The sequence below is a fragment of the Oxyura jamaicensis genome, chromosome 4 (assembly GCF_011077185.1).
Source record: "Oxyura jamaicensis isolate SHBP4307 breed ruddy duck chromosome 4, BPBGC_Ojam_1.0, whole genome shotgun sequence".
Lineage (NCBI taxonomy): Eukaryota > Metazoa > Chordata > Aves > Anseriformes > Anatidae > Oxyura > Oxyura jamaicensis.
The window spans coordinates 65,893,571-65,919,137 of record NC_048896.1 but is presented as its reverse complement, the minus strand read 5'-3'; the positions used below and the strand labels follow the sequence as shown (position 1 = coordinate 65,919,137).

At 45.1% G+C, this 25,567-nt stretch overlaps 1 long non-coding RNA gene across 2 annotated transcripts in view; it reads left to right on the top strand.

The window, feature by feature from the left end:
* The window catches only part of LOC118165750, a 212,985-nt gene that overhangs the window by 175,091 nt on the left and 12,327 nt on the right, over window positions 1–25,567 (top strand). For both annotated transcript variants that reach the window (XR_004750221.1, XR_004750222.1), the window contains exons 3-4: window positions 23,303–23,445; window positions 24,830–24,832. This is a non-coding gene — a long non-coding RNA (uncharacterized LOC118165750). The remainder of the gene's footprint in view (window positions 1–23,302; window positions 23,446–24,829; window positions 24,833–25,567) is intronic.

Below are 25,567 nucleotides of genomic sequence, written 5' to 3'. Positions count from 1 at the left end.
CAATCCCAATACTTGGCGGACGTCATTCCTTTGTGTAAGTGAGGCTGGCGAGTGGCTGCTGGGGTCTGGGTGCTGTGCACGAAGCAGCTAGGCAATTTGCCTGTTCCTCACAGGAACCTTTAGCAGCCTCCCTCAAAGCTAGTCATGTCTTCTTTCACATTTGGTACCGAAGTTTTCTCTTTCTGGTGATGAACAATTCACCCAATGGTTATCTCTGTGTCCTGGGGTATGGACAGCTCAGGAAAGTCCTTTTGTGAGCATTGTTAAATAATCTGTATCCTATAGTAGTGAAAATCAGCTTCAGTTGGAATAAAATACTCTTCCATGGCTCACTGAAATGGGAGGAGATGTTCCCATATCTCAGCTTAACAAACTCTGATACAATACCTTTCATTATAGCAAAGAGGACATTTAGGGAAGTAAAAAGTATCCAGGAGTTGCAATGGTTAACATTGGCTATTATTAGTTTGTCATTGCAGGTTCCTGGTTTTTCCTAATCAGGAGGAGCCCAATGACTGGCAGCACCAAGCGGAAGGGACCGGCCCCACGGAGCCCTTTCCTCTTGCGAGTGGCTCCCCTGCCACTTTTGGGAGAGCTTTTGGAGGAAGGCAGTGGGCAGTGCAGGGTGGCTGCGGGGCTTGTAGGAGGCAACTCAGAGCTCAGCACAGGCACAGTCCAGGAAAAACCTTTCCCTACTTTGTCAGACTTTGTCTCACATTCCAGTTCCTCCTCTCCTATCCTCTCTCGTCTCCACAAAAATAATTTTGGTTGCTTTTCATACACAAGATTTGCTTTCTTTGTAGTAGGGTCTCAAGGAGAACTAGGCAGTGTAAAAAACACCTTCCTCTTGTTCGTCCAACTTGCTATTTTGTGCTCTTCATTGCTGTAGTGGTACTTGATGTTCTGAGTAATATCCTTGCTTGTGGGATTTGCCTCGCAAAACAAACAAAAGAAAAAAAACAGTTTAGGGAGAAAGGATGCCATTTTACCCCATCCCTCAGGTGGGAACCTCGCGTGCTGGTTGCTTGTGATTACCTTTGTGTGCATGATTCTGTTTGTGACAGGAGCAGGGGCTGAAGGTGAGCATCTAGCACAGCACAGATGTCCCTGTGCGGTGGTCAGCTAGTCTGGTTGACCCCAAAACGAGAGTGCTGGCAGAGTGCTGGTCAAATCTGAAACCCACTTCACCCGTGAATAATACTTCACTCGTGTGCAGAGCGTAAGTAACTGCAGTTCGAGGATGCGTAGTGGCAGAATGCCCCCGCTCAGTGCCAGACCAGGTGATGGAGCTGCACTTCAGTGCTATTGTTCGTCTCCTGGACAGTCCTCCCCTTACACTTACTCCTCTACTGGATGACTTAGAAAAGCCTGCACAGAATTATTCCACCTGACAGCAGCGGCACAGCATCCAGGTAAATAAAGATCACAGTCTGGTTGAGAAATTAAGTTGGATCTCAGTCAGATCTAATCACAGTTACCTCTCTGAAAAACTACCATGTCAGCATGTGTAAGGCTTAGATAGCATCCTTTCTCGTGGAGTATCGTAGGCGAGGGGATGATCCCGTATCCCGGGCTTGGCAGGGTATTTGCTACTCTCTACAGCTGCTATAGAGTCAGTCCCTGCAGCGTGCAAGGCACTGCTGAAAGACTGCTCTGGAAACTCTGCTGAATAATTCCTGTTCACATGGCAAAAACAGAAGGGATTTTGTTTTCAGGAAAAACATTTACCTATAAGCAGGTTGGAAGCCTGAGTCGGCTCGGAAATGAGGCTTGAGATTTTTGAATCTCATCTTTTGGAAATGTTACCCTGATGTCTGCAGGCACAGCTTGTGGCAGGTGGAAAGAAGCGTTGAAGTTTGTCCACTTCTTAAGTCATTTCTGCTGTTCCTGCTGTTTTTCTTTGCTTAGTTTTCTCACTGACCCTAAAACAGCAGCTGATGTGATATTTCCATGTTGTTGGAAAAATGACTAAGAAGGCTGGACCTTGCTATATAATGGCCTTAAAGATCAGCATGATCAGATGACTTCAGAAATCTGGAGCTGCTGCCAGTGGGGTTTCTCTAGCCTTGTGAGCACCCCTGAGGCCACCTGCTCCTCTCTAAGCCAAACAAGCAGAGCACAAAAACCTTTGCAGCGAGACAGTGGAGAAAACCTGTGGCCACATCCATCATTGTTGTTATCTTAGAGAAATCAAGCTTCAGACAGAAAACAAGAGAAGTCTTTCCTAGTGGGAAAAATGAACTCCTCTGCAGCCCTTACAGTACTGTCCTTAAAACCCAGTTCTGGGCAGTGAAGCCCTGCGCAGGACCTCAGTGCACACGTGGTGCTTTGCCGTCGCATCACCTGAGCAGCACACAGCCCTGCCGGGTCAGTGGATGCTGTTCCTGTTCTCTCTGCCATCTGTTACTCCTCAGTCCTCGCAATTAGAAGTGGGGCTGGTGCTGAAAGCTTATTTTCCTTGCACTGAGTACTGAGGGATCTTGATTTTTGAGGGGACAGAGGTAAATAAGCAATAGTGAGACTTCGAACCCCTTCTGTTAAAAACATGTCTTAATTGTCTAAAAAAAATAGTCTTAATTGTCTAAAAAAAACCCTTCTGTTAAAAACAGTGCTCTGCGTTGGTGCCTTGTCAAGGTAACAGAGCAAGAAAAGCTTAGAAAAAATGTTTTCAAAAGAATAGACTTAAGTAATGCCAAGTGGGGGTGGGTCTTGTAAGTGGAGGCAGTTCTTCCCTTCCTGACTCTGTTCAGCACCTCCCTGTGTATGGGTAAGAAGGGGCAGTGTGTAAAACATTTTCAGTTGTTTTCAGTCTCCATACAATACGGAATTGTTATTTATGTGTTTGTTGTTAAGACTTTCAGTGACTGTGCAAAACTGCTAAGGGTTTTTCTCTCATTAGCTGTGCACCCCCAACATTTTCTAAATTTCACAGGTGGTGTAGCTGACTGGGGTGGAGGGGAAGGCACCGACCTACCCGCTCCTTCTCCTGTATCTTTTTGACTACTTGAGTGCCTTCTCACCCTTTATTCCTTCCCAGTTAGGAACATGATGTTTTCCCCTGTCATTCTTGTGTCATCTTCAACGTCAGGTACCACAGCATGGCCTCTGCAGTAAGTGTAGGGCTCCCACAATTCTAGTAAGCCTTTGTCATTGCGTCCTACTTCTGTGTTATTTCTTCCAAAAATGACTTCTGGTAAACCCACAATTGAAAGGAAACAAACTTCTAGGCTGGCTTGCTTCCAGCTTTGTCTTGCTTTTCCACCAGCCACCGCTATCTCCTGGCGAATCGGGCAGCAGCATCTGAATAATGTCTCGTGGGTGGAGGCTGACCCGACCCACGCTGCGTGACATCGTGGCGCTTTGAGGGGACTCCATTATATGGCACATGTTGCTGGTTCCTGACAGCAGTGTATTTATTAATTCTGCTTTTTAAATTTATTTATTTTTATTCTGGGAAGACATTTACACTACATGCTTGTACTCCTTTGATCGTTAAAACTAGTCCAGAAACGTGGTCGCAGTGAACAGCGTGCCTGCGAACCAAACAGGTAAAAGCTTTCTGCAGCTGGCCCCCAGAATTTCTTTGTAACCAGTTGCATGTGAAAGTGTAATTCTTTCCAGCTTCCTCCCTGGTAAATAACGAACTGTATGTGGAACACATTATTTCTGTCTGTCAGGAGGCACTGCCTAATTGCAATGGGAAATGTAACGTTATCCTTTAGCTTAACATTTATGAAGCAATTTGCTATAGAAATGGGGACTATGTGATGGCTTGCTTGAAAATGCACACAATTTAAGAACTGACAAATCCAATTCTGAGGCAGAGGAGGAGCGTGGTGATATTTTGGCACTGTTTAAATATTCACTCATTTGCCTGCCCTGTCTGTGGAAATATGCTAATGGTTATTGCTGTAGCCTTTGAACTCGCAGGGCAGGTAAAGCCCAGAATGCCACCGCGGCATTGCCAGTGATCCTGATTGTAGCTGATAGATGCAAATTGCTTTGGCTTTGATATTTGTGTTTGATCTGAAATGCTGTCTGAGTGTGCAGGGTTTGTGCTAAAGATACAAGAGGATAAACCTATGCTGCAGGCAGAAGGAGCTGGGACAACGGGTTCACCTGCACCAATGCGTGGAAGCAAGCACAGGCTGCGTGCTCTGTAATAGAAACATGAAATGAAAAGACAGTAGGCACCGTAATACTTAGAGTGGAGTTTCTTGAGCAGAATATTTCAGGTGAACTTTGGCTAACTGGGCAAATGGGGTTGCTTATTGTAGTTGTGGTAGACAGAGAAATGGGGGAGCAGCCATGTGTGAGTCCTGAGAAAACTGCGGAGGGGGAGCTAGGAAAAAAACCTGCTAACACCTTTTCACTCTGGTCTGCAGGCATTTTCCATCCTCCTAGACCTGGTCAGTAGTTGAAGAGTCTGAGTCACTCAGTGGAGATGTTCCTCTGGGTGTAAAAGGGAGCTGGGCCTTGCTGCAAGTCTGCAAGCAACAGAATACAGAAATGCGAGGCTTTTGCCCTCACATGTCTGGTTCACCTCGTACCGTTACACTTCAGATGGTTCAGCTTTCCCTTGCTGTCCCTGCTTCATCTCCATCCTTGAAATAGCTTTTAGAAATGCACTTTTGATACCCAGCAGCAAGAGGTGTTATTTCTACCAGGATAGATTTTCTGTCTTATTTTCCCCTGTGCCTCCATGTGTTATTACAAGGCGGAGTAAGTGATACACCGCGCTACAGCTCAGTGGATTAGTCACTGACCTTTTACTTGGGGAATTCTCTTTGATTTAGCCCTCGTGCTAAGTGGAAGTACAGAAACTAGTTTTGTGCTCCTCTGCTGAGCAGAGTAGCTGGCAAACTTCTGCAGAATTTCCTCGTGCCCTTTTTTGGATTGCTGCTCTTCCTTGGTGGCCTTGGTTTTGTCCTGGTAAGTCTTACTCTCAAGGGTTGAGATAGTCCAGCCAGGGCAAGACAAGGCAGCTGCCTGCACGGGAGCCTGGAGAACAGGCAGCTCAGGCTGCCTCTGCTTGGTGAGAGGCAAGTGGGACCCGTTTTGCGGTATTAATTATTTAGCCCTGCTGGTCTGTGCATCAGTTACTGACACTTTGCACTGTCAATACCAGCCTGTAACACTGTGTTGCAGATGACAAGGTAATTTTCTGCAACTACAAGTCCTGTTAGCCAGAGGATCAAAGTCTCTTGAGGAGAAAGGGGTGCACTTTAAAGCTGTCAGAAGCAATCAGAGTAACCTTGCTTATCATACAGATTTTTTTCCATTTACTCAAAGGCTACAGACAAACTCTGGAAAGAAATTAATATGAAAGCCATCCTCTTTACCGCTGTCTTTGGTTGTGTCTTTGGTTTGGTTTGTTTTTCTCTTCTGTATAACAAAGCAAGGAAACGCATCAAAGAGTTGGCCTATTAAACCTGAACCCGATTGCAAAGCAGTTTGCACAGGTTGCCTGTGAGCTCTGAGAGAAGGTAAGGAGGGCTATAGTTTGGAATTTGCTGCTGAGAGATGGGTATCAGCCACTAAAACGCCTGCTGTGTTGCCATCGCTGGTAGGTGCACAGTTCTGAAGTCAGTCCTGGTCTTTGTCCTCATCGTGTAGCCTAGCTCTTGTGCTTTTCATTGCTCGACCTCAAACCACTTCTGATTTTTTGTTAAAAACAGAGGTTAAAAAATTGCGGTGCCAGCTGAAGCCAGCTGTCCTGTGCTGCTCTTCTGGGCTGCATGAGGTAGCAAGTACTACGTTCACATATTACTCGGCAATTCAAATCTCAACCCCAGGTCTTGAGATTCAGAAGGGCCCTGGTAGCTTCACAGTTTGTGTTAATTTTAGTATCTCACACCATATTATAAAAGACACAGAATTCAGCTAAGCGTGGTTAGAAAAAGAGCACTATGAGACGCAGAGCTTGGCACAGCTACTGGTTTGGGCTGCTGACTCTCTTGTGATGTCAGTAGAGGTCTCTGAAACTAGAAACAGATGTAGGAACTTCTGCAGAAGTCTTCAGGAGCAGGTGGCTGCTTGCTCTGGAAATGTGGAATAAGCTGGGTGCCAGTTTGCTGGCCTTTTCTGGGGGGTGTTTTGTGAATCACAGACGTACAACATATTGGGCAGACACAGAAATACATAGCTATTTGTAAATTAGCCATATATATCCTTAGTAATACTTGCAAGTGCTCCTTGCAAATTAGAAATACAAGTCTCATTGACTTGCCATTTCACTTAGGCATTTGGCAAATACCTCTCAAAATAACTTGAGAGCATCTTTTCCAAGGAATATAGGCTAATGTGCATCCTGGGAATCACTTGTGGCTTATTCATGTTAAGTGCCCAACATTTAATTCCAAATTGATCCAAGTTAGATGCTGTTTTGTGCTGTGTTGGGGTGGCTCAGGTGTTCCTACGAAAAATGAGGAGAAACGGATACCTCAGGCAAGGTTTTAGTCCCTTCCTTGGCCAGCTGTTACGAAGCAGCTTTGAACATGTGAGAGTGGGAATATAGTTGCCTGAAGTAGGTGAATTGATGAAAAGGCAATAAAAAAGACAGGAATTGTCACTTCTGTGAATTTTGGATCCTTTAGGAGTTGCTGATGCTGACTCATCTCCGTTCTGTCAGGGAGATAAGAAATACATATCAGCTTCTGATTTATCAGGCAGAGAGATGACAGACACAGGAAGAAGGAAGTTAAGTGCATGATTTTGCTCATTTTGAAGAGGGACTGCTGGCAGCTTGATTTATAGACTGTGCTACTTGAAGTCTGAGGATTAGGAGCACGCTTGAAAGGTGGAAGGAGGTGAGCAGAGGGCAGACCTGACCATCAGGGAAATTAATGGAGGACAGTCCGTCACGTCACTAATGTTGGCAGTGACACTTCATTATGCTGCTGCTGTGGCCTGCAGTTGATGCTGAGGGAGGGAGGGAGATGTTCTTCTGTTGTGTCAGTGCAGCCTGCTGCGCCCCGCTGTCATTGCTGCTTCCGTGGCAGCTGGCTGCTGGAAGAAGAGAGGCTTTTCCCTGTGCCACCCATCCTTCCTTCATGGCTGTTTTGTTCCTGTTGTGGCTTTTGCAAATGCAGGCATCAAAAGCAAAAGGCAGGGTCTGGCACAATGGCAAGCACCCTCGGTGAGCTAGGGGCAAGCAAGAGGAAAATCCGAATCCCTGTCAGCTGGCAAACATTAGAGACTGCAATGCCAAGTGTGATGGAGTTCACCTGCGGGAGAGCTTGCGCTGCACTGCAACACGCCGTGTCAAACCTGAGTCATGTCCCCCTGCACAACTCGTCTCAAGTCATCGAGGCAGCCTTGGCTTCTGGAAACAGGGGTACCAAATATCTGACAGCAGATACGGCTCCGGACTTACTTGCAAAACAATAGCGATGACAAATGTCTGGCAGTTAAGGTGCTGGAAATGTGCAGGCACTGAAATGTCCTTTTTGCATGTATCTACACGCAGTCCTGCTGTCTGGTAAAGGCAGGGTTACTGCCTCCAGGGTGGCCATGAGAAGGGTGGAGGAAATGGCAACAAGGAGGTGGCAGTGATTAGGATCTGGCTATCAGCATGACTAGGTGTTCTGCCCCCTTGATGCCAGGTTCTGTTAGAAATACTACTTAAGCTATAGTGTTACCCATGCCTTTTCTCTTCCCGGTCTTTTTGCTTTTGACCCTCTTCAGGAGTTAGTTCTTAAATATGATAAAAATAGATGTCATTTTTCCTTTTCAAATGACAGGCCTGGTCAATGGTGTTTTATGGTCATTAATGATTTATGGTCATTAACTTCTTATTAGCTGACATCGTTTTTGATAGGAGATCCTAGACAGGTAACAGGTGAAGAGATGGTTACCTTCAAATCATCACGTGGCACACAAGTGAGGAGCTGGCCATGATCTCGAGAAAGAACCTGAGACACCTGCTCTAACCAACTCCTCTGCCTTGTCCTGTGTCCTCAGGCAGGTTTCAGCACAAGAGCTGAGGAGGCTGTCAGATGGAGCTGTGTGTCTTCAGCCTGGGAGCAGTGGCCCTGGTACCTTCCTTTGCTGGCCGAAGGATGCACGGGGTCAGCCCACCAGCCTCTGGCATGAAAGCTGGAAGGTGTCTTAGGATGCGCCTAGTGTTGTCTTCTCTCTGTAGTTCTCCTAGTCAGCCCTCAAGATCTACAGTGAAAATTCTCTGATCCTGGTGTGTTATACAATTTGGCTCACGTGCTGGGTTATATATACTTGGAGTCTTATTTTCACAGTTTCAGATCTGTCACTGATAAAACTTTTTTTAAAGGCAATGAGCATGAGCTCACCCCCCGAAATTAGTGTCACATAGATTTAGTGATATAAAAGTCACAAGGCATTAACCACCCTATGTTTATTCCTTTAGCATTTCTCCTGAGGTAGATCCTTCGGTGGCTGAAGTTTTACCGCATCAAAAGTAGAATCATAGAATCATAGAATATCCTGAGTTGGAAGGGACCCTTAAGGATCATCAAGTCCAACTCTTGACACCGCACAGGTCTACCCAAAAGTTCAGACCATGTGACTAAGTGCACAGTCCAATCTCTTCTTAAATTCAGACAGGCTCGGTGCAGTGACAACTTCCCTGGGGAGCCTGTTCCAGTGTGCAACCACCCTCTCTGTGAAGAACCCCCTCCTGATGTCAAGCCTAAATTTCCCCTGCCTCAGCTTAACCCCGTTCCCGCGGGTCCTGTCACTGGTGTTAATGGAGAAAAGGTCTCCTGCCTCTCGACACCCCCTTACAAGGAAGTTGTAGACTGTGATGAGGTCTCCTCTCAGCCTCCTCTTCTCCAGGCTGAACAGGCCCAGTGACCTCAGCCGTTCTTCGTACGTCTTCCCCTCCAGGCCTTTCACCATCTTCGTAGCCCTCCTCTGGACACTCTCCAACAGTTTCATGTCCTTTTTATACTGTGGTGCCCAGAACTGCACACAGTACTCGAGGTGAGGCCGCACCAGCGCAGAGTAGAGCGGGACAATCACCTCCCTTGACCTACTAGCGATGCCGTGCTTGATGCACCCCAGGACACGGTTGGCCCTCCTGGCTGCCAGGGCACACTGCTGGCTCATATTCAACTTGCTGTCTACCACGACCCCCAGATCCCTCTCTTCTAGGCTGCTCTCCAGCGTCTCATCGCCCAGTCTGTACGTGCAGCCAGGGTTTCCCCGTCCCAGGTGCAGGACCCGGCACTTGCTCTTACTGAACTTTGTGCGGTTGGTGATCGCCCAGCTCTCCAACCTGTCCAGATCCCTCTGCAAGGCCTTTCCACCCTCATTCGAGTCCACGACTCCTCCAAGTTTGGTGTCATCAGCAAACTTGCTCAAAATACCTTCTATTCCTACATCCAGATCGTTTATAAAAATATTGAAAAGTACCGGCCCTAAAATGGAGCCTTGAGGGACCCCACTAGTGACCGCCCGCCAGCCTGACGCAGCTCCATTTACCATAACCCTTTGGGCCCTGCCCGTTAGCCAATTGCTCACCCATTGTATGATGTTTTTATTTAGCTGTATGGTGGACATTTTGTCCAGTAGGATCCTATGGGAGACCGTGTCAAAAGCCTTGCTGAAGTCCAAAAAAATCACATCAGCTGGTTTCCCTTGGTCCACCATACGGGTGATCTTAACATAAAAGGAAATCAGGTTAGTTAGGCAGGACCTACCCTTCACAAACCCAAGAGCCAGAAGACCCAGAGCAACTTGGACCAGTTGCATCTTTGTCGTGGCACCCGGGAAGTGCCTGTTGGCCCCCTTGGTTATCAGCTGGCACTGCAGCACGTAACACTTGGAGACCCCTGCACGTGCTGGCATTAGTGCTTGGATGTGTGCACGTGTACGTCACTTCTGCAAGCCCTGTAGCTGGGTCCAGCACAAATGACCTTGTCCGCAGCACATGCAGCATTCCTTTCCTGTGTCAGGAGGCATCATTCATCTTTTCATGACCAGCTGCTGGCACTGGTAAATTGGTAGCATGCATGGTCTGTGAGTTCCTTGCCAACAGTGCAGCATCTTAGCACGGGAGAGATGAAAAGCGTAGGTACTGTAGAACACTTAAACCCATTCCTGACAGCTTTGTATTGCAGGGGCAAATATCCTGTTTCCTTCCCCTCCCCAGAGATACTGAATTCATCATTTTTTCAGCGAGTCTGCCTCTGGAACCAGCTTTGCAGTCCCTGGGGATGCGGGAAAGGGCCCTCTTAAAAAGGGCTTGAGCGGTTCATAAAAAGTTCATTTCCATGCTGGCAGAGCTGTGAACTCAACGTGTTGTTATAATGCAGGGTTCGCAGTGTGTGCGTGCGAGTTGAACCAAGTAGCTGCTTGCTTGCTTGCCCCGAGACTTTGCAATGCTCTTGTCACTGGTTATGTTTTCAGCTTTTTTTCTGTCAAGGAAATGATTTTTTAAAAATCATGGCTTGTTGGCTTCCAAAAACACACACTGACTGAGAGCTCCATCAGTGGTTTGCTTTCACTTGGGATGCAGAGATGGGCTTGCAGTGGTTCTGGGGAAATTTTTAGCACTCAGCTAAAATCTAAGGTAGCAGAGTGCACCGTCTTTGGTATGCCAGGCTTGCTACATGTTTCTGCTGCTAGCAGTTACTTGTGCGGGCGGGTTTTCCTGCTGCTAGTCTTCTCTGCACACATGACAGCTGAGATTTTGGCTCTCGGTCACACCAGTTGAAGTGGGAAATAAGTCCATGGGGGTCAACAGTTTTACTCCAGATTTATGCTGAGGATCTCCAAAAGCTGAGCTGAGATTTTTGAATCTTTACTGTCCCATTTTGCTGTCTGTCTCCCGTGGTGATATGTAGGGGACCACATAAAGAGTGAAGATTAAAAAAAAAAAAAAAAAAAAAAAAGTTATTTCTCGGTACAGATAAATCTGGAGCAAAATGCTGCTGCTACGTGAAACGAGCGGCCGGAGCCATGCAGCACGAAGGGGCCAGGTGGGCGTTGGGCATGGGCAGACGCGCTGCACCGCCGCCGTGCCGCTGCTTGTCCCATCTGCCAAAGAACTGAGGGAATAAAGGCTGCCCTCCCAGCCCCGGGAACGCAGTGCATTAATAGAACATAAGTGCTCCTGCAATGGCACTGGATCTGTGGCAGCTGTTTGTTCAATGTTTCATGCTTTTAGCCACATCTGCTCCAAATGAGTGTTAATATTGCAGTGGCATCCACTAAGGATGGGCTCTGTCAGCTTTGCTAAGCATCAGGCTGACCCCAGTGACAAGGAAAGAGCAGTTCATCCCACAGTGCTCTCTTGGTTTTTTCCTTTCCGCATCCCCCCTTCTCCGTCTCGCCTGGCTCCGCTCCACCAGAACGCCCTCCTCAACGCTCCCTCCCCACCAAAGGGGGGGAAAAAGGAAGGGAAAAACTAAGGCAGTGATTCTCAAGGAGAAAAATTGCATTTATTTCTAGCACCCTGTCCAGCAATGTCAGATAACAGTTTATTCATCCCCTGGCCCCTGTATGACATTGAAGCATATCAACAGTGACAAAAGTATATTGAATAATTATCTCGAAATTAATACATTATCCCAAACTTAAATAAATGTCATCTGATCAATATATCTTGGAATGGAAAGGAAAGAGAATGTGAAGGGCATCGCTTCATTATTCATTAATTTTAGAGTAATGTAGGCAGATGAAATGGTTATTTCAGAGCACTGCTATTATACTCACTGGCATTTTAAATAACTCCCAAGATTTAACAGTATATATTCCCTTGTCGAAGCAGCTTATACGCGTTAACACTGTGGGTTCCAGATTTCTGTGCTTGACAGTGCTGCAGAAGACCAGAAATATTACTCCGATCCCATTTTTCCCCTTTTCCCTCTCTGTTCCTTCCTTCGCAGAACAAGGCCAGGGGCAGGTCTGTGGTGCACAGGTACCGTTCCAGCTCACAGCTGGGTATGAAGGCTCAAGTCCTGAGAAATGGTGACCCCACTTTATCAGTATGTATGGTTTTGGCTGAGAACCAAGCCTCTGGCTGCCATTTCCTCTGCTGGGAAGCTGTCTTACGCCTCCCGAACTCAGTACCAGCCGCATGGGTTTTGTGCTGAAGTCCTTGTGCTGTGGTTGGCGTGGGAGCAAGGGCTGCCCAACTGCTCCTTGCCATGACCATTTCCGAGCTTAAAGGGATTAGCAGAAGCACGTCCAAAGTGCACATCTGTAGGATTATGTTTAGTTGGCAATTAAATGCGAAGACTAAGAAGCCACATTAGCAGCTGGTGTAAAACAACCCTGCATAGTTCAGTTTATTAACTGAGAAGTGCCCCAGCTGAGAATCTGGCCTGATAAAGCGTGGTGACTATGCAAGGCATGACCAAGGCGTGCTTTCAGTAGCAAATCATGGGGAATGGAGCGCTGCGGGATGTTGATTGCAGAGCCTAATTATGTAAAAGGAGAGGACATGGCTGTCTATGGGTGCGTGTCAGCATTGCTCGCACCCAGCCCCACATGGCGAGCTGCTCCTGCTCCCCCTTCACCCAACCAGTTTGGCTTAGACATTCCCAGGACCAAAGCAGGAACCTTGCTTCAGGTCGGCTTCGCAGCTGCTCCCTGGGCTCCTGGAAAGCTAGCGACTTCTCCCAAAGAAAGCCAAGATTTTCCTAACCGCAAAGGCCAAAACTTCACAAAAAACATCTTACATCACCGTGACAAAGTTACTGTCCCAAGCCGTACTAGTGGCTGAGAAGAGCTGGAGGGAGTGGTTCATAGTCCGTGTATTCCTTGAAGTTGCTTGCAATTAGTAGTTAATAAGTGAGTGTGGCATCAGCCTTTGGAATAGCCTAGAAAAATGCTTGTGTGGGGAGACTTTATGCTCAGCTAAATAATCCTAGCCATGATAAAGGAGAGGCAGCACTGACAGCTGAACATCATTAGCAATATGTCCATATCTCATTTAATCTATCTGCATAGTGGAGGAGTTTTTTTGACTTGCCTTTGCCTTAAATCCCTCTCTAGAGAAACAAACCCATGCCATTTCAGTGGGCTAAGCAGACAGTAAGCGTGGTTTTGTTGGGGAAGCATGACAGCAAAGAGCATCCAGGAAAGCCTCAAGTTCCAAATCCTGAGAGGCTTTAAGAAGAGGTTCAGTAGATTAAAGGAAGAAGCAGTGCACCAAACACAGCAGTGAAACAAGGCGTTAAGCAGCAGTGAGCAGTTCTGTACTGCACTGAGGCTGGAGCACATGGAATAATTAATGTAAGAATGGGCTTGTTCAATTCCAGGCTGCTGAACAGTACACTTGGAGAAAACAGATACATTCAGGTGTGTTTGGTGTTTTTTATGTTACTTCTGCAACAGTGTTAGTGTGAGTAGCAAATAGCAAAGCATGGTTGTCCTAGCAGCAGTGATACTGTTTGGAGGGTAGCACAGGCACACTGTAACTAGAGCATTGTATCTCAAGTCAGACTGGTTGCCACCAGTCATGACAAGAACCTTTGGTTTTGGAAGGTACTCACCGCATGCAGCAAAACCTTAAACCCTAAGTACATGAGGAACCACCTCCACCACAAATGGGATGTAGACAAGTCCCCTGGAGGTTGATAGGAGTTCATGCCTCTATCACAGATGCAATCTGCAGCTCCTGTACAAGTTTTTTTTATATTAATATTGGTGTCATCTGGTTCAGTTTCGGTTTAGGAGAAAATTGTTTTAGCTTGTAAGGAAAAAGCACAGTGTAGATGTGCTTACCTTCCTGCCCGCAGGAAGGGATCTTGCTTAATAAGGCTTAGTTAAGAGGTAAATTAAAAAAGGAAATATGTTTTAAAATGTTTGTGTTGTTTCCTTTGCATATGTACAAACTGAACTCCTTTCCTTCTTTTTCCACCCCCTCAGACTTTACCGTAGATGTATTTTAAGGGCTGTTGGTGGTTATTTTTACCAAGGTCATGTTTGAAATAGCGTCTTGATGAAAACATAAACACAAACAGGTTTTCTGTAAGAAAACGTTTGGTTTTATTTTTTCTTTTATTGGTAAATGCAACTGTACCAGTAATGATTTCAGTGCTAATTTCCATCAAAACAGTGCAGATAATATTTTACTTGGCAGGAATATCAGGAAAAAAAAAAAAAAAGACTGCCATGGCTCAGCTGGGATAAAGCTTTATGGACTTGCTGGGACTCCTCTGATGTCATGATACCACCTTGCTCCCTGTATAACAGCCTCTCTGCCTGAATGTGATGTGATGGTAAGCCTTTCCTTGACTTCTGTGGTGTCTGTGGGCTGGCAGCCATGTCCATGTCCTTTTAACCCAGCATGCGTTTCTTTTGCCCAGTTGCGTTTTGAATCGATTTACATTTTGGCATCCACGACTTGTTCTGTAAAGGTCATTTTTCTGGCTGTTTTTAAACCTTCTGCATGATCATTCTAGCTAACGTTTCTCTTCTCCATTAGCGGGAGAAATATCAAGTAATCATCCCTCCCGCTTCTCCTGCAAGCCTGCAGTGGTAGTGTAGATCTTGGAGCAGAGAGGAAGATTTTGAGAAGACATGAGGTTTTGGCATGCTTAATGAATGGACAGCAGGGCCCTGCACAGTGCACCAGGACTGGCTTCACAAGTGAATTGCCCAGCAGGACTGCAGTTCTTTCCAGTTGTGGAATTTGCAGATTCTGGAGTGAGGTGGGTAAAACCTCCACTTCTTGAACTTGAAGCTGCCTTCAGTCTAGAAAACTGCAGCTGGCTTCCAAACTAGAAATGCTGTCATCACAAACGAGTTAGTGAGAGATGCACATTGCTAATGCAATCTCAGAAAATGATTTAAGGTTGTTGTTGATACTTGTAATGCTGTTACAGCATCAAGAGGCCAGCATAATATGGGTCACATTGGTTATACGTGGTGGCTATATGTGCTCTGGGCCTCTAGCTGCTAGTTTACCGAAGCATCTTCACCCTTCAGTCCTTCCTCCAGATTCAAAACTGTGTCTGCCTCCTAATTAACCCTATATGATATCTAAAACATTTATATTACCTGATAGACAAAAAAAAAAAGTACTCGCTTGAGACGACAGCATCATTTATTCTGGTGCTTTGGTGCTTTTTCACACTACACAGTTTGAAGTACAAAGAAAACCAAACATGATACTGGTTGAGGTAAAGCAAAAATATCTCTTTACCTGCATTTCAGAGGACCACCCCAAACAACAAACAGCTCTGGTCTATGGGACTGGATTTAGCATACTCTACTTAGCTGAGCAGAAGCTATGTTTTGGGGCAGTTTCAAAATGCTGGGTTGTTTCTAGGGCTGCAGTTCAAATGTTCAGTACAAAAGGCTGTGCACAGAAGCAGGAGGTGTCATGAGCATCTCGCCCAACTTTGCCTTGCAGCAGGCTTTTTATTAACTGAGGAGGCCACGGGGAACTACAGCCAGAGCCCGCTGCAAGCACTCCGGGAGCAATTCGCATGCCTGGAGGTAGGTGTTGAGCATCAGGTTCCGTATGGATGCCTCCAGGCTGCTACACCTATGCCAGAGCACTTGAATGACTCTCTAGGAAATGCTGCCTTGACCTCGAAGGGCTCTGGCTTATGCTCTCTTCTTGTAATGAGAAGCAGTGCATAAAACACGGAAAGATGTAAAATACCTCATTAAGGAGGGTTTTTTCCAGATGTTGGGATTTTTATGCTTCCTTCCCTCCAAATTACACTGCTTTGGTGTATTTTGTGGGAGGCATGCTGCTTTCAGTAGCAAAATGCACATCAGGAGCTGTGCACGCTTGCACACTTCCCACAAACGGCAAGGGGCAAAGCCTGCTTGGTTGTGTACCCCCACTTATTGCACCCCGAGTTTGCAGCAGTTCCAGCCGCGCTCATGGTATGCAAAGCTGAGGCAGCTTTTAAAGCTTTCTTCTACCTTTGCAACTTTGCATCGCACAAACAAATTGCCTTTTCAGTCGTGCAGCAGGAAAATGAGCATCGGTCCGTTTAATGACACCTAATTAGGTCTACAGACGCCAAATGACTTCTGTTGCCCTGTTCAGACAGAGATGCGTGGGTAATGAATTACCCATTGTCTCAGACTCACTACTGCTGGCTAGAGCTGGGAGGAGAATGTTCTGCAAGTAATTTACTTGACAAATTTAACCTCTTTTCCTATTCATGGTAGATCTGTGCAAGTATCCCAGGTTTCCTGCACCCATCTATGTATTTCAAGTTAGTCAATGAAGCTTTCTTTGTTTGTGCTTCCCTCATCTATGGCTGATTCTATGCACATTTCCAGGCAGATTCACTTGACACAGGAAATGCATGCTCTGTTGCTTAGTTCTATTTAGTTAGTTAAGATCTACAGTAAGTGGTTTGTTTCCCCATTGCAGGTCTGTCAATCTTTGTCAAGGCTGAATCTGTGGCATAATTACAATGGGACGAAAAACCTCCCCCGTGCAGACAGTTTTACCAACATACCCTTGCATATGCCAAGAAAGCTTATTCAGGGCAGGGAACTGAATTAAATTACATTGATGTAAAGTGCCTGAGACCAGCACAGCAGCCCTGCGAGGGCTTTCACACGCATTGCTACGCTGCTGGAAATAGCACCGCTCACTGCTGTTGGGCCTTGCAGAATTAGGATGTTTAGGAAGATACCAAGCTTAGCGCATACGTGAGCTCATTGTTTGCCTAATGCATTGCTGATCTGGGACCCTAATGGGGACCGAAGACTGGAATTCAATCAGAGCCCGGGCAGCTGTTTAATAGTCTTTGGAGTTCAGCAGGATTGTGAGGTTTTTTGTTGGTTTTTGAACTTAACAATCAATCTCAATCCCTGGAGAGTATTTTTCAGTGCAAGGTTGTCTTAGCTTAATTTTGGGATAGGTTTAGTGATCATCTTGTATATGTGTATCCAGTAAATCAAGTCTAAACGTTCTCCTTTTGCACCAGCACTGGAGCTGTTTCTCTGCAGCTGTCTGCAAGTGTCTTGCAGTAAATTAATTAAAAGAGCCTGAAAACTTCCTCATTGGGGTTGGTTGTGCAGACTGGATCTCTTCTGTTAAGTCAGGCTGGGGTGGTTCAAGTTGTTCCATTCCTTCCTCTGCTCCTTGGCTGAAGGCAGGCTCAGAAGGCAGCATGCACTGGTTTCAGCCAGCACTGTTCCTACCATTTCATGCTGTGCTCAAGTCAAGGGAATGGAAAGGTGAAAAGAGCATCAGGCCATTAAGAATGGGAAGCCTAGAGTCTCTCTGAGATGCTTTCCCAAATCAAACTAATGATATAGTCATGAGTGTCACGTTCTTAGTCAGGGAGGGATTTCAGGAGGGCTGTATACAGGTTCTCAAGTCTGCACATGGTCATGAGTGGGGACGATATAATGATACTTTATGCAAAAGGAAGACAAGGGAGGGACAGAAGGGCCACAAGCAAAGCATATTGCAAAAATTACAGATGTGAACTGCTGCAGGAATTGCTGTGGTTTTACCTCATAGCAGAAGCATTTCATCTACTTAGTTTTATGCAAAATCCTTAATGAGATTTTAAATAAGTATAGAGATGAGTTTAGCATGTGAGTGATTACTACGTTGCTTCTTGCCCAGGAACTGATCTCAGCAGGACTGTAATCAAGTATGAAAGTATTGTGGAAGTATCATCTCTTTCATCCTCCATCAGAATCGATCCCTTGTCCTTGAACTGGAATTACTGTGTTGAATTTTGGAGGCAAAAAGCCTCCCCTTGGCTGGGGGAGGTGAGATGCCATCAGGTGAGATGCGGGGGTGTGCTTTCACCTTCTGGTGCATCAGCCCGCAGGAATCCAGAGCAACTCTGTGAGCAGTTGAAATATGCTTGTGAGCTTCAGCAGTGGCAGTTTGCATGATAATTGGTATGGACTTATTCTTTCATTGTTGTTCTGCTAGTGTGTATAGAGCAGCAGCATTCATAGGCTGAAAAAGAAGGCTGCACTCTTAATAGGAAGTGGCAAGAATTAAGTACTGCTGTTTGAGCTGGTGCCGAGATGCCAGCGTTGCATATTTGAAGACACAAAATCCATATGAGTACTTGGAGAGACAAGCTTTGAGTCAAACAGTGAGACAAAAATCTGTAGTTTGCTGGGCTGTTTAGCTGAAAGGTGGGTGTTTTTTTTTTTTTTTAGGATTATAGAAAGAAATAATAATAATAAAAAAGAATCCTTCCTTGGAGGTACTGTTCTGATGTGGCCCTTGCTACTGGACTGTCCCACAGCCTCCCATTTCCCATGTATCATTTTCATGGTATGTCAAAGAAATATCATCTTGGTGTTGTTACCATTCTAAGCAACCAAGGCAGAGAAAAAAGAAGCTTACGTGAGCCCGTGGCTGGGCAGAGAAGACTGGATCTCCCTGTGGAGTCTGTTGTAGCCAGACCATTTTCCCTTATGGCTAAAGAATGTACTGGTCAAAGTGTAAGCCAGCGCCCATTTTGTTGCGCACAACTATGGAGACTCCTTTGAACATATTTCTAAGGCAGAATCTAACTTTTTTGTTTTTCCATGGCTTCAGTTAAACTTTTTATCTGAGCCAACATAAATATTAGCTCTACCTGGAAACTCTGACTATGCTTTTATGTGGAAAAAGATGACAACTGGGCTGAAAGCTGAGCGATGCCATCGGGTGGGTAGGTGCATGCGTGCATGTGTATGGGTGTGTGGTTTGTACAGCCGTATGTGTACCTAGACCATGGGAATTGTATGTGGTAGTTAGAGAAACTGAAAGATGTTCCTGTGTGTAGCACAATAGAAAATGATTCATTTCTCAGGGGAACTGAATGAGGGAGAAGAGGAAAACAATTACAATAAAAAAGCAAAGCAAGGCCTGAGGTGCTAATAAACTCTAGCCTTTCTAAAACGTGAAGCAGATTTAGTAAGCAACACAGCAAAGAGTGCCTGTGTCACTAAAGCGTGCCAGGCACATCAGGATGGGGAGCCATTTGAATACATTTCAAGACAGAGCATTGAGGAAAAAATACAATGAGCAGCAAACAAAATTAAAAACAACAACAGGATATGTCCTTTAAATGACTCATCCAGCCTCAGCTGATGCTGAAGTACAGTATGTGCAGAGACGGTAGACTTGTGCTGAGAGGCATATTTTCCTAAAGCACTTTCTTTTCCTAGCCATTGCCTGAAAGCTACAGTCAGTGCTTGGAACATCTGTGTTTATTTTGCATGACAAACTTGTTCCTCGGCTTTGACAAAATGCGTGCTGGTTTGGGACTTGGGGTTTGCAGTTCTTCCATGGGGCTGTGCTGAAGCACATGCGGCTGGCCATTGCACTGGTATATAATACATATTACATGATTTCATACATATTTAATGGCAAGTGTGCTATATTTTTAATCTTTATAGCTTTAATGTGTGCAAGTGGTTTTAATAATTGGTGCAGTAGGATAGTTACTTCCCAGAATTACCCTGCAAAATTGCTGTGTTTTCAGGCTTCAGTTGTGCAGGTTGTAAATCATAAAACTTGGGTAGTAATAAACTTGGCACCCGTTCCTTGCTCTTTGGAGATGCCAACCTGTAACAACAATAAAAAGATAGATGCTGGCAAAATTTCCTCCCTGAAGCTTTCATCATCTTGTCTGCACACCCTGTGTGGGGAAACGGGAGACCAGAGGAGCCCAACAGCCAGGCCTGACGGAGGCTGGCCAGGGGCTCTGGCCTTGCTGCACCGGCACGGGGAGAATCGTCGCGCTGTGTTTGTCTGTGGCAGCTGTGTAGAGAGTAGTCCTTGCCACACTGTTGTACCCCTTGAGTGATATTGCACCCCTGGCACAAGAGTGCCTCTTGGTGAGGATAAGGGGAAAAACAACTTAGAAGAAGCAGGGATGGAGGCTTGGGGGCTCCTTGAATCTCCCAATTCCTCTGGGATGTTCCCCTGCTTCCTTCCCGCTCAGAGCACCAGCACTTCAGCTGGAATGGATGCTGTTATCTGAACGCCTGCGATGGTATCTTGGGACCACACAACTCCATTTTGGTCCTCTGGAAAAGGCCACTGGGCTTGGATGGTGCTGACTTTGCAGCCTTGGTGTTTTGATTTGGAGTCTGTGCTCTCCAAGGGTAGATCTCGTCCTGTTCTGTTGGCTGGCTTCTTTGAGGTCTGGGCTTGGGATGCTGCACACACAGCACAAGAAGAACATTGCAAGCAAGCCTGGATCTTTTTTTTAAAAAAAGAAAAGTTGAAACTGGGTGAAGGCATTCTGAAGGCTTTCTGTTTCGGCTGCTACTTGTTTTGTTTGGCATTTCCTAATTGTCTTGTTTCTGGGCACATCCCCAGCAGCACAGTGACTCTCACTTTGCCTCCTGTTCCCCCCCCTGCACATGGTAGTGAAGCCTCTGTCGTTCCCCACTTCCCACTCACGCTGCTGCGAGATGGGGCTGTGGGGCAGCGATGTCTGGGGCAGCTCGGGGGGCTCCTGGCAGAGCTATCACTTGCTAAAGTCGCTGGGATAAAGCTGGAGTGTAACTTGCAGTCATTATCCTGGTTATTTGGGATAGTTTTAAGTGACAATACTAATCAAGAGTGACCTAATAAAATACAGTCTGTAAAAATTGGCTCTTCCTGGACTGTGGTTTCAGCACCACGTAGAAATCTGCTTGTAGCTCTTTGTCATCACACAATCAATTCAAAGGCAGGAATTAAAAAAAAAAGAAAAAAGTGACAGCTACTCAGTTTAATGAGGAAAACCTAAAGGTTAACTAAAACACCCCTTTTGCTAGCTGCACTGTGCGGTGCCCACGGTGCATCTGTAACAAAATGCAAATCACTTTTCCCCCAGTAAGAGCCTATGTGTAGGGCTGGTGTTTGCAGGCAGCACAGTGGCAAGTGCTTGCTGGGATTCACATAGGGCTGAATTCTGAAGGTTACCAACTGCTCTAGCAGTCAGGCCTTATCAATATGTGTAATAAACTGCGAGAAGATACCATCAGGACTAAACTTTGCTGGCCAGCATTCAGATCTGCCCTGCCAGGACTTGCTAGGGTCCCTCCTCTAGCTCTCCCTTGAGGAGCTGGCCAGCCTCCTTGGTCTGCTCTTCAGCTGTGGGACGACCCCATACCTTCATGGGGCCACCACAGTGGTGTGAAGGCAGATGTGCCACTGTGTGGCGGTGCTTGTAGCCGATTTAACCAGGACCCTAAATGCCAGCCCTGCACACCCCCGTGCGCCCTTCTGTGCTCAGTGTCACGGCTCAACCTGTGGTGAGTACCTGCAGGTCCCCCGTGTGCTTCACCGCCGCAGGTCCAGCCTGGGGGACCCCTGCTCAGTGCAGCAACTCAAGCCCACTGCCATGCTGTCTGTAAAGGCTTCCATGCTGAAAGTTCCCTTGCAGACGGGTGGTGTTTATATACCAAGTCTTTGTGCACAGGAAGTCTTCAGCATCCAGAGTAACACTTTAAGGGCAATAAACAAGCACAGGCTCTCCCTGGAGACAGCAGCACTAAGATGGCCTGAGGTAACAATAGCTGCTTTGATTGTGCATGTTGCCTTCAGCCTCCAGCTCCCAGCGATATTCCACTGTCTCTGAATGTCTTCTTACCCTTGGGCAGTATTTAGCTGCCACAGTCCTCTGAGACCTGTCAATATATGTAAAATATGCTGTTCAGGGTACCTCCAAGAGTTTAGTGGAGTAGCTGATTATTAGCCTTCAGTGAAGTTTTGAGTCCTTGGTTTTCGTGGGGTAGAAGACAAGGGCGGGGGAGCATCTCCACCAGCCATACAGGTGTCAACTCTCAGGTGGGGGCAAGTTGAAATGGCTCCTAACACAAAAGTTTGCTTGGCAAAATGCACCAGTAAGTTTTCTACCAGTTTTCAAGATTTTATTTCTCTTTGTTGTGGAAGGAAAATAAAACTGCTCCCGGTTTGTTTTTCATGACATGATGTTGTATTTCTTCCTTTCTCTTGAAACGAGTGTTTTCAGATCCAGAGGCTGAGGTTTTCAGTTTGTCACTCTCTCCCAATCTTCTCTGCGTTCCCACTTCTACTTTGAGATGATGAGAAATAGCGGACTGCAAAAGCAATCCCAACAGAATCATTGCTCGGAGGGAAGATCCCCAGAAACATTTCATTAAAATTGGATTTCACGTAATCAAAGCTATACCAACTTTTAAAATATATATATATATATATATATATATATATATTTAATTACTAGGACTGAGTTTCTTTTTAATGTTTGGGTTTTTGGTTGTGTTTTTTTTTTTTTTTTTTCTTGGATTGAAACCTGCTGTCAGCCAGTGATATCTTGAAGCCTTATGCTCAAACAATTAGCAATTCATAACTGTAGCAAGACCTAAAGAGATGATAATAAGTAAAATTGTGATGATTTGAACTTTTTTTCTTCACTTTGAAATACAGAAAACAGATGAGGTTATTAACAAAAATATGTCTCTAATTTCACAGGTAATAGTTTATGCAAATAGTTTTCTGTCTTTAATTTTGGTGAGCTTTTAGACGCTAATGTTTGCATGTCATCATTTTAAATGTGTGTGTCTGTTGTTGGTCTAAATTCCCATGCTACTGTTGCTTTTTCCTGATTGGATAAACATCAGGTTTAGAAACAAGATGAAAGTGGATCCTGGTGTATGTAGAGAGGAAAGCAGCTGCTCTAAAAAGAAAGCTGGAATGGGTGTCTGCAGCGTCAGCCTCCCTTTTCCCAGAGAAGTGTATTTTAGCTAGCTGTGGTCACCCCAGCTTTGCTAAGACCTTGGTTGCTCCTCAGGGAAAGAGGAAAAAAAATGATAATTTGCTATTAGGAGTTATCCTAACTTTGAATTGTTGTAAAGCAGCTAAGTTTCTGGGTAGCTGTGCAATACTTAAAGGGTACCTGTCCCCTTCTGGTCTCTCTTAAGCCTGCTGATGGATGCAACTAACAGTAATCTTTATCATTTGATGAAGTACTTCAGGAAATGTTGAACTTAGATACCAGTGTGGCTTCGGCATATGTAGAAGTGCTTGGTAGAATGAATCCTAATTGTTTGAATGCTAGGAACCAGTCATAACATGTCCTCTTACTTATTAGTTGTATTGCCACAGTGCCTATCAGAGCAGGCTCTCTGCAAACACACAGCAGTGGATGGGCTCGCTTTTCTGGCCTTCCATTCTGACAACACACAGCATAAAGGTGGTGGCAAAAGAGAAGTTACCACTGGAATCATTAAAAGAAAGTTTTCATACTATCTCCAATGCCTCAAAATTTATTTTCATTCTAATCAATACAAAAGTTTGTATTTTTACAGTTGTATTTCTCATAGAACGGAAAATTATTTATCGCAAAATGTTAAAATATTTTACCATGGCATGGTTCAAACCCACACATTTCTTTTTCAGGTCTCTTAAAGTGTCTCATGCACCAGCTGTCTAATCTGTGTTGGATGCTGCAGTACAGCTGTATCTCCAGTGACCCAGCATAGCCATGGATCGACTGCCCAAGGGTACGGTCATGGGGCAGCACACAAGATGAGGACTCTAAGGTAAGAGATATTTAAATCTTACTTAGCAGGAACCGTTGTGTTAGATGAAAAGGCAATTAGTAAAAATTAATTTAACTCTGAATCACGTACAACAAATGGAAATAAATATTATGATTTCCAATGGCATTCTGTTAAGTCCATGTTTCACTGTTACTACAACGTAAAATTCTTCTGAGCAGCATTTGATCAAGAGGAAATCAAGGTAAGAGAAAGGGAAGTTTCTTGAAATAAAGAAGAAAATAAAAAGAGCGCTGTTTCTTGGCTTTTTTTTCTCTGCCTGTTTATATGGTTTTAATGTTCTATTTCTGTTTGGATACCTTGATTTCATGTTTACTTTGTGTCTATCACTGTTTATGCAGCGTGGTAATTCATTGTGAATACTTGTCTTAAAATGTATGTTTTGGAATGAAGGTGTGTAATTTGTTTAAGGTATCTGTGGGCAAAAAGTTTCATTCAAGTGCATGGTTGTGTTGCTTAACTTCATGAAGGCCCAGTTTGATCAGCATGCATCCTCAGGGACATGTGCACACGGTGCGGAGTAGTGTGTATCCATGCCAGTGCAGTGCTCAGTGCCCCGCTGTGCCGTGCACTGTGTTCAGAGAGAACTGCTTGCACTGAATGCTTTCAAGGAGTTTTCCTCACTAATTAGTCATCCTATCTGCAACAAATAAGATTATCACTCATTTCATTGAAATTTAAAATCCTACTGTGGTTGTGCTTGAGAGGAGGGAGCAGGTTCAATAGTCCTTGTTTCCGGTGTTCAAGTGTTCATTTTACAAACAATCTGTTCCATGTTTGCAAAATAAGTGTATTAATCCCGATAAAGAGCCCCGCTGCTGTGGTTTACCTCACTCCCCTGGGACCCGTTGGGATGCTTGTTTTAACCAGTACAAAGTGCTCCTGGAACTGGGAGTGTTTGCTCTTGCGTTCCTGTCACTGCCAAACTTTGGAGAGTAATTGGTTATGGACATGAATGTACAGATATGTGGGAGAGGGGGGAGAAAGGGAGAGTGACCCTGCATAGGAAAATATACAGCATTGACCAGCAGAAGTGTGGAAGGGTCCATAGCAGCTCCAACAGCGGTGAGTCCTTCAATGTTTTTAGCCTTCCATATGCTACGTAAAACATAGGTATTATTTCTCATTTACTCGTACAAAAATCATACAGCATATTTGTAAAGGTATAAGTATATGAGGTGCCAGTCCCTCATAAAGAGGGTTTATACCAACTCATGACCAAAATCAGGTGTGAGGTGAATCTCACGTGAAACACCAGGAGACCAGGAAGCATCCTTAGAAAAAACCTTCCTCCTCTGACAGAATACAAATTAATTAATTGCTTCCAGTCAACAAAAAATTAACAAAGCATTATTTGAACAGAAAGGAAGTCAGAAGCAATGCAGCCACCTCTGCCACATAGCTCTTTTTCTAATCGCCACTGCTTTATCAAGAAATGTAAAGTTGTATTTTTTTTATTGATATTTAAGAATAAATTCTTATAACATCACATCTATAAAAGGTTCATCACAGACCCAAATACGTCTCTAACCTTTTAAGCTTCTACAGTAAAAACTGTCGTCTTTATTTATACAAGTTTGGGAAAGATACAAATGTAATCATAACCCCCAAGGCAAAATTTTATGGCAGTTTTCAGAACTCCTCTCTATAAAAACTACTCAAACCTACAGACATAAAAGTTTCCAATAAAATTTGTTTTAGATCCTAGTCATAAACCCTGCATCTCTTTCCCTCTCCCTGGCTCTGGTGCTACAGGTGTCCAAGTGCTGGAGCTGTTCACCAGCAGCCAGGCGGGGCCAGAGGCCGGTGGCTCGTGTCACTGCTTTGCTGAGTCCTTGACAAATCCTCACCGTCTATTAGGGATTAGTCTTTCATGGTGCAAATGAGGTGAGGAACCCTGCAGATACTGAGACCTTGCCATTGATCAGGCAAGAAATACTCTGCTTTATTCCCAAAAGAGTAGGAATGCTCTTGAATCTGGTGTATGTACCGTAGGATGTCTGTGTACAGGGCATCTCTCATGCATTTTTCTCTTGCTTCAAGTCTTCAGCAAGGGGCAGAGGAGCCTTTCAGTAGAGACATTTCTTTCTTTTCCCCGTGGGAA